Genomic DNA, 5,389 nt, shown 5'->3' with positions numbered 1-5,389 from the left:
CGAGCCCCTACTCCGCCCTGGCGGCGTCCCACGTTCTCCCTGGAGCAGGCTGTTATGATTGACAGAGGACCCTCCGGAAGAAAAATAAATACAACAGAGAGGCATCGTTAAAAAAAATAAAAGGGACAAAATAAATACAAAATATACAGAAAAGCCGAAAACATGAATCACTGAAATAATCCAAAAGAAGCAAGGAAGGAAGACTAGGAAAAAGAGGGATGAGATGAAAAATCGAACTTCGGGAGGGCGGAGGGACCCGCCCGCCGCAGCTAGTTGCCTGCAAACTAAGCCCTGCGGTTGTAAAACGCAGCCGTCAACGTGGGGAGGGCAGCCCCACCGCGCCCTTTTTAAAGGAGACACTTTTAGCATAAAGACACAGATGGGGTCAAAGTAAAAGGACGGAAAAATATGTGTCTTACAGCTACTAATTGTCAAGACGCTATGGTAAGTCTACTGAAGGCACGTAGTGCAGACGACAAGAAAAACAAATATTACCGTTGCTGAAAAGGACATTTCATAATAATGAGTCAATTTGTTAAGAAAACATAATAATCAGAAGCATGTGTGCCCCTTACGCAAAATGAGAAAATGTGTGGAGCAGACCGTGATTGAGCTAAGAAGATAAACACACAAATCCACTATTTGAAGTGAAGATTCTGTCACTCACAGCTCAGTAATTGAGAGAGTAATTACACAAAAGTTCACTAGGGATACAAAAAACTTAACACAATCAACCAATTCGGCATCATTAACATTTATAAAATGTTGCAATCAAAAAATGCAGAAAACACATTTTTTTCAGTTGTACATGGAACATCTACTAAGATACACTGTAACCAATGCTATTAAATAAGTCTCAGTAAATGGCACGTGATTGAGTTCATGGATAGTACACAACGAAATTAAAAGTCACTGATAACAGGCTTCCCAAATATGTGAAAATCAAATACTGCATCTTTAAATAAAAATGGATCGAAAGAGAAAACATAGGCCATTACGAAGTATTTCTAATTTTAAAATAATGAAAACACAATGGATAAAAATGTGTGGGATTCTAATAAAACAATGTTTGAGCAAAATTTATAGCTTCTCAAGTCCCATAAGGATTTTTTAAAGACCTGGAATTAATCAAAACACACCTTCAAAAATTAATAGGGAAGATCGAAAGTGCGAAAATATTCTCCTACATATATTCGATTTAAAAAAACTCCTTAGACTGTAAATAGTCACGACTTGATAATAAAAACACAATTTAATCACAAGGAGGCAAACACTTCCAACGAGAGGTTATAAGAACGACGAACTGACAAACATGTTAAGGTGTTTGACACTGTGAGTCACCAGGATACACGAAGTGCCTCTGAGAGGCCATGGTCACGACAGCCTGGCCGCCTCGGCGCCTGCGTCCGCCACACGTAAATCAGTCTTGCCGATCAGTAAACGAGCCCGTACAGCACTCGGATGGACTCTTCCCAGAGGAAGAGATGTGAGTGACCTGCAAGTACCTGGAACGCGCGGCGTCCTCCCGCGGAAACGCGAGCCAAAGCTACGACGAGAGGAAGCGCCTCGCCACGTCCTGAGATCATCGCGTAGACACGAATCTATACCAGAGAATACGGGACGGGCATTCTAGAACATTCAAGGCAAGGTGACAGTCGTAAGCGGAACCGGAGAACAGAGGCGGGCTGCCTGAGAAGACCAGACAGCGAGGCCGCCAGCAGAACGCTCACCAGCAGTGCGGAGCCCGGGCCCGGCCGCCCTGCGGGATGGAAGGAAACACAATGTCACTCTGTAACGCTACAGCAAACTAACTCATCCCTCCAGCGATTGCCAGATGAACACAATTTCAGACAGTTAGTGCGACCCTGACCGATGACCTACAGGAGGACGGACTTCGAGGAGGAACTGACAGCCAGGAACACAGAGGGGGAAGGGCGGCCTCTTCAATACACGGGGCCGGGAGAACTGACAGCCGCACGCACAAGGGTGAAGTTGCATCTTGCATCAGACACAAAATAACTCAGACTGTGTTGAAGACTTAAGACCTGAACCTGTGAGTCTCCTGGAAGAAAACACAGTGGGAAAAAGCCCCTTGACCCCCGTCTCGGAAATGACTTTTGTATCTGGCACCGAAAGCACGAATGAGCACGCGGGGCGTCAGACTAAAAGCTCTGCACGTCAAGGGGCCGTCGCCGAATGCAAAGGTGGCTGCTTGGGTGGGAGAAGATGCTTGCGGATCATGCGTCTGAGAAGGCAGAAACACACAAAATATGAAGAAACTCCTACAACTCAATGCCAAAATAATAATAATAATAATTCATTTGAAAAAGGGACAGAGGACCTGTACAGACATTTTGCCAAAGAAGACATCCAAAGGGCCGAGGAACTCACGAAAAGATGCCGTCACAGTCACCACGGAGGTGCAAACCAAAACCACGGTGACCGTCACCTCACACCTGTCGGAATGGCCGTCACCAATGCGCCATCGGGCACTGGGTGCTGGCGAGGATGTGGAGAGCAGGGACCCTCACACACTGCTGCGGGGCTGCGAGTCGGGGCGGCCACTATGCAGAGTGTAGAGCCGCCCCACGTCGGCGTGCATCGAAAGACGCGAGGCCAGGACCTCGCATGCATTTCCAGTCCCGTGGTCACTTCACGGTCACTCATGGCAGCCGAGATATACAAACAACCCAAGTTTCCGCCAACAAACGAATGATAAAGCAAATGTGACATGTCAATTATTATTACAAGCTCAGTGCTGGAAACAGTATGAAAATATTCTATTTTGTTAGAAGTTAGTGGAGAATGAATATTAATCAATACATTAAAATCTAAATATGTGCACGTAATAGATTATTCCACTTACCTCTCCACTGACTGTAATTCTAATTTCTAAATGAATTCTTTGCCCATTTCATTTCCTTCAAATCTCCAAAGTAAGACTATTTTTCTCTGTCGGTTTTCTTTTCTAGGTTTTTCCCTATCGACCGACTTTTTTGTACAAGTCCAAGAGAATTGTGTTTTGACTCATAAATGACTTCATTATGCCGACGCTGACGCAACCAGACCCAGCAAGGTGACCGCCAGGGGGACGCTGGGACCTCAGAGCCCCTGCTGGTTCAACTAACGCTGCCTGACACGACGTTCGAATCATGAATTGCTTATTTTAAAAACAAATCCCTCATGGAAAAAGGAGGATTTTAAAAACCATCACTTTAAAATGCACATTAAATATTTTTATGACTCATTTTTTTCCCGGCCTCATGAAAAGTTGTTTTTCCAGGACATCGCGGCCCTTCTGCCCGTGCTCCGTGTGCCCAGCCTCGCCAGGCGCAGACGCGCAAACCTGACGCGTGTGCTGGAAAAGGCGGTCGCCGTCAGCGGGGACGAGAGCGAGGAAAGATTTTCCCGCTTCCCTCGGGCTGCGTGTGTGTTTCTTCCCCAGCCATGTGCTTATCGAGCGTTCGAGTCCAAGCAATAACTTGCAACCCCAGTGCTGATAACGGTCTGATATTTTATTTTACATCGAACATGACTCCAGGATAATTTCGTTATGGATTATTGTCTATGATAAACTATTATATATGCGCTATACGTAACCAAGCAGCAAATGTGGCCCCCAGAATGTGTGTGTTATTTGCATGCACGACGCGTAGGGAGCACGCGCCGAGGCGGGAGAGCGAAGACTAACGGCCTCGCAGGGGACGGTCGCCGGCGCCCGGCTCTGTTTTCCTGAGCTGGTCTTACGCTCGCAGCGTGGTGTCCCCGTTAGTGCAGCGGTGCCACACGGTCACTTCGTGGTCACCTGCTGTGAGTCTGGAACTGGCGCGTGTCTCACGCGTTACTTAGTTCTCACGGCTTCCCTGCGAGGCCGGGCTCCAGGCCGCGCCCCTCCCGGGCGGAAGAGCAGAAGTGGACACAGGTGCGGAGACGCCGGGCCCTCCCCTCAGAGCCGGCGGCCCCGGGGGCGTTTGGAAGTGGCCCTGCGAGGTGAGTCCGGCCCGTTCCCAGCTCTGCAAACCACGCAGAAGTCCTAGGCTTCAACTCCTTGAGGCTGCACGGCGGCCGAGCCCACACCCTGGCCTGTCCCCACCCCGGGGGCTGCTGCTCCTGCCCCAGGTCCGGGGAACGAGGCCTCCGAAAGGTCCAGGCCGAGTGGCTGGCTCTGCCTTGCAGGGGAACCGGCAGGAAGGATGGCTGGCCCTGGGGTGACACCTGTCCCCGTGGAGGGTGTGGTGGCATCGGTGGCTGGAGGCCGTGGTCACGGCTGAGCTCTCTGTGGGACGAGGACCACACCTTCGTCTGCTGGCCGCCCAGAGTCTGCGCTGGAGGTCTGTCTCTGTCCCCTGGGAGTCCCTGTCCTGCACGTGTGGCGTCACTGTGTGACACACTCCCACGTTAAGCAGGAGTCTGTCTTCATGAACGGTGTGTGTCTGAGGATAAGTTGGGGTGAGTCTGAAGTCCCCACCCGTGCGTTTAAGCGTCACTATCTTTACTGAATTCGCAGCCCTCCCCCCTTCCCTAACAAGGTGTCATCGCAGTAAACTTAAAAGACTCCGTGTCCATGGCCGTCTGGGAAAGCCGTTCCTGGCCCCCCTTGCCACGGCCCCCAACCCCGTGGCCCCCCTCGCCTCCTGCCGGCCCCCAGCTTGGGTGGCGCCCGGCCCGGGGCGGGGTGTGAACTGCTTGCTCATTAAACAGCTGCGGGTCATCGCGGCGTCATTCGCAGTGACCGTAGGGGAAGGAGCAGCAGTGGGCTGAGGACGGGGGACGGAGCTCCCGAGACGCCCGGGGACGGGAAGACGCTGGACTTGTCGAGACGGGGTCGAGGCCGCCGCCTCCAGAAGGAGGGCAGAGAAGCCCGCGGTGGACGGCTGGGCGCGGGGCGGGGATCGGCCAGGCGGAGACGCCGTGCTCTCCGGCCCCTGGCGATGCCCGCGGAGAAGGTGCAAGCCGGCTGAGCTACTTTCCTTGAAGTCTCAGGAAATCTCAAAACGATCTCTTTGGGGCGAAGTTTAACAGAAGCGGAGTGTGTAAATGGGGCGTTCAGAACCTTCCCGGAGCCTGGCCCTGCTTTCGGCGAGCCCGGAAAAGCGCGGCGCTAACGCCGTGTGGAGAGGGTTTGGATAGTTCAGGTTTGCGCAGTCGACAATGTTTTTGGTTTGGCCTGAGGGAAACGGGTACGTGATCTGTCATGTCCACGCTTGGCCTGTCTTCGGGGGCAGCGTGCGCCGTCAGGTGAGGAGCAGGCGGGGCCGGGGACTTATCTTTCCCGCGCTGCAGCCTCGTTCCGCTGTCGGAGTTGACGGCGTAAGGCTGGGGGGTCAGCCACGTGGCTTCGAACAAGACCCCGGCGGTTCCCGGAGGTGAACGCGGGGGCGGGGGAGGA

The sequence above is a fragment of the Pteropus alecto genome, unplaced genomic scaffold (genome assembly GCF_000325575.1).
Source record: "Pteropus alecto unplaced genomic scaffold, ASM32557v1 scaffold61, whole genome shotgun sequence".
NCBI classification, from domain to species: Eukaryota; Metazoa; Chordata; class Mammalia; order Chiroptera; family Pteropodidae; genus Pteropus; species Pteropus alecto.
This window is presented reverse-complemented; position numbering follows the sequence as displayed.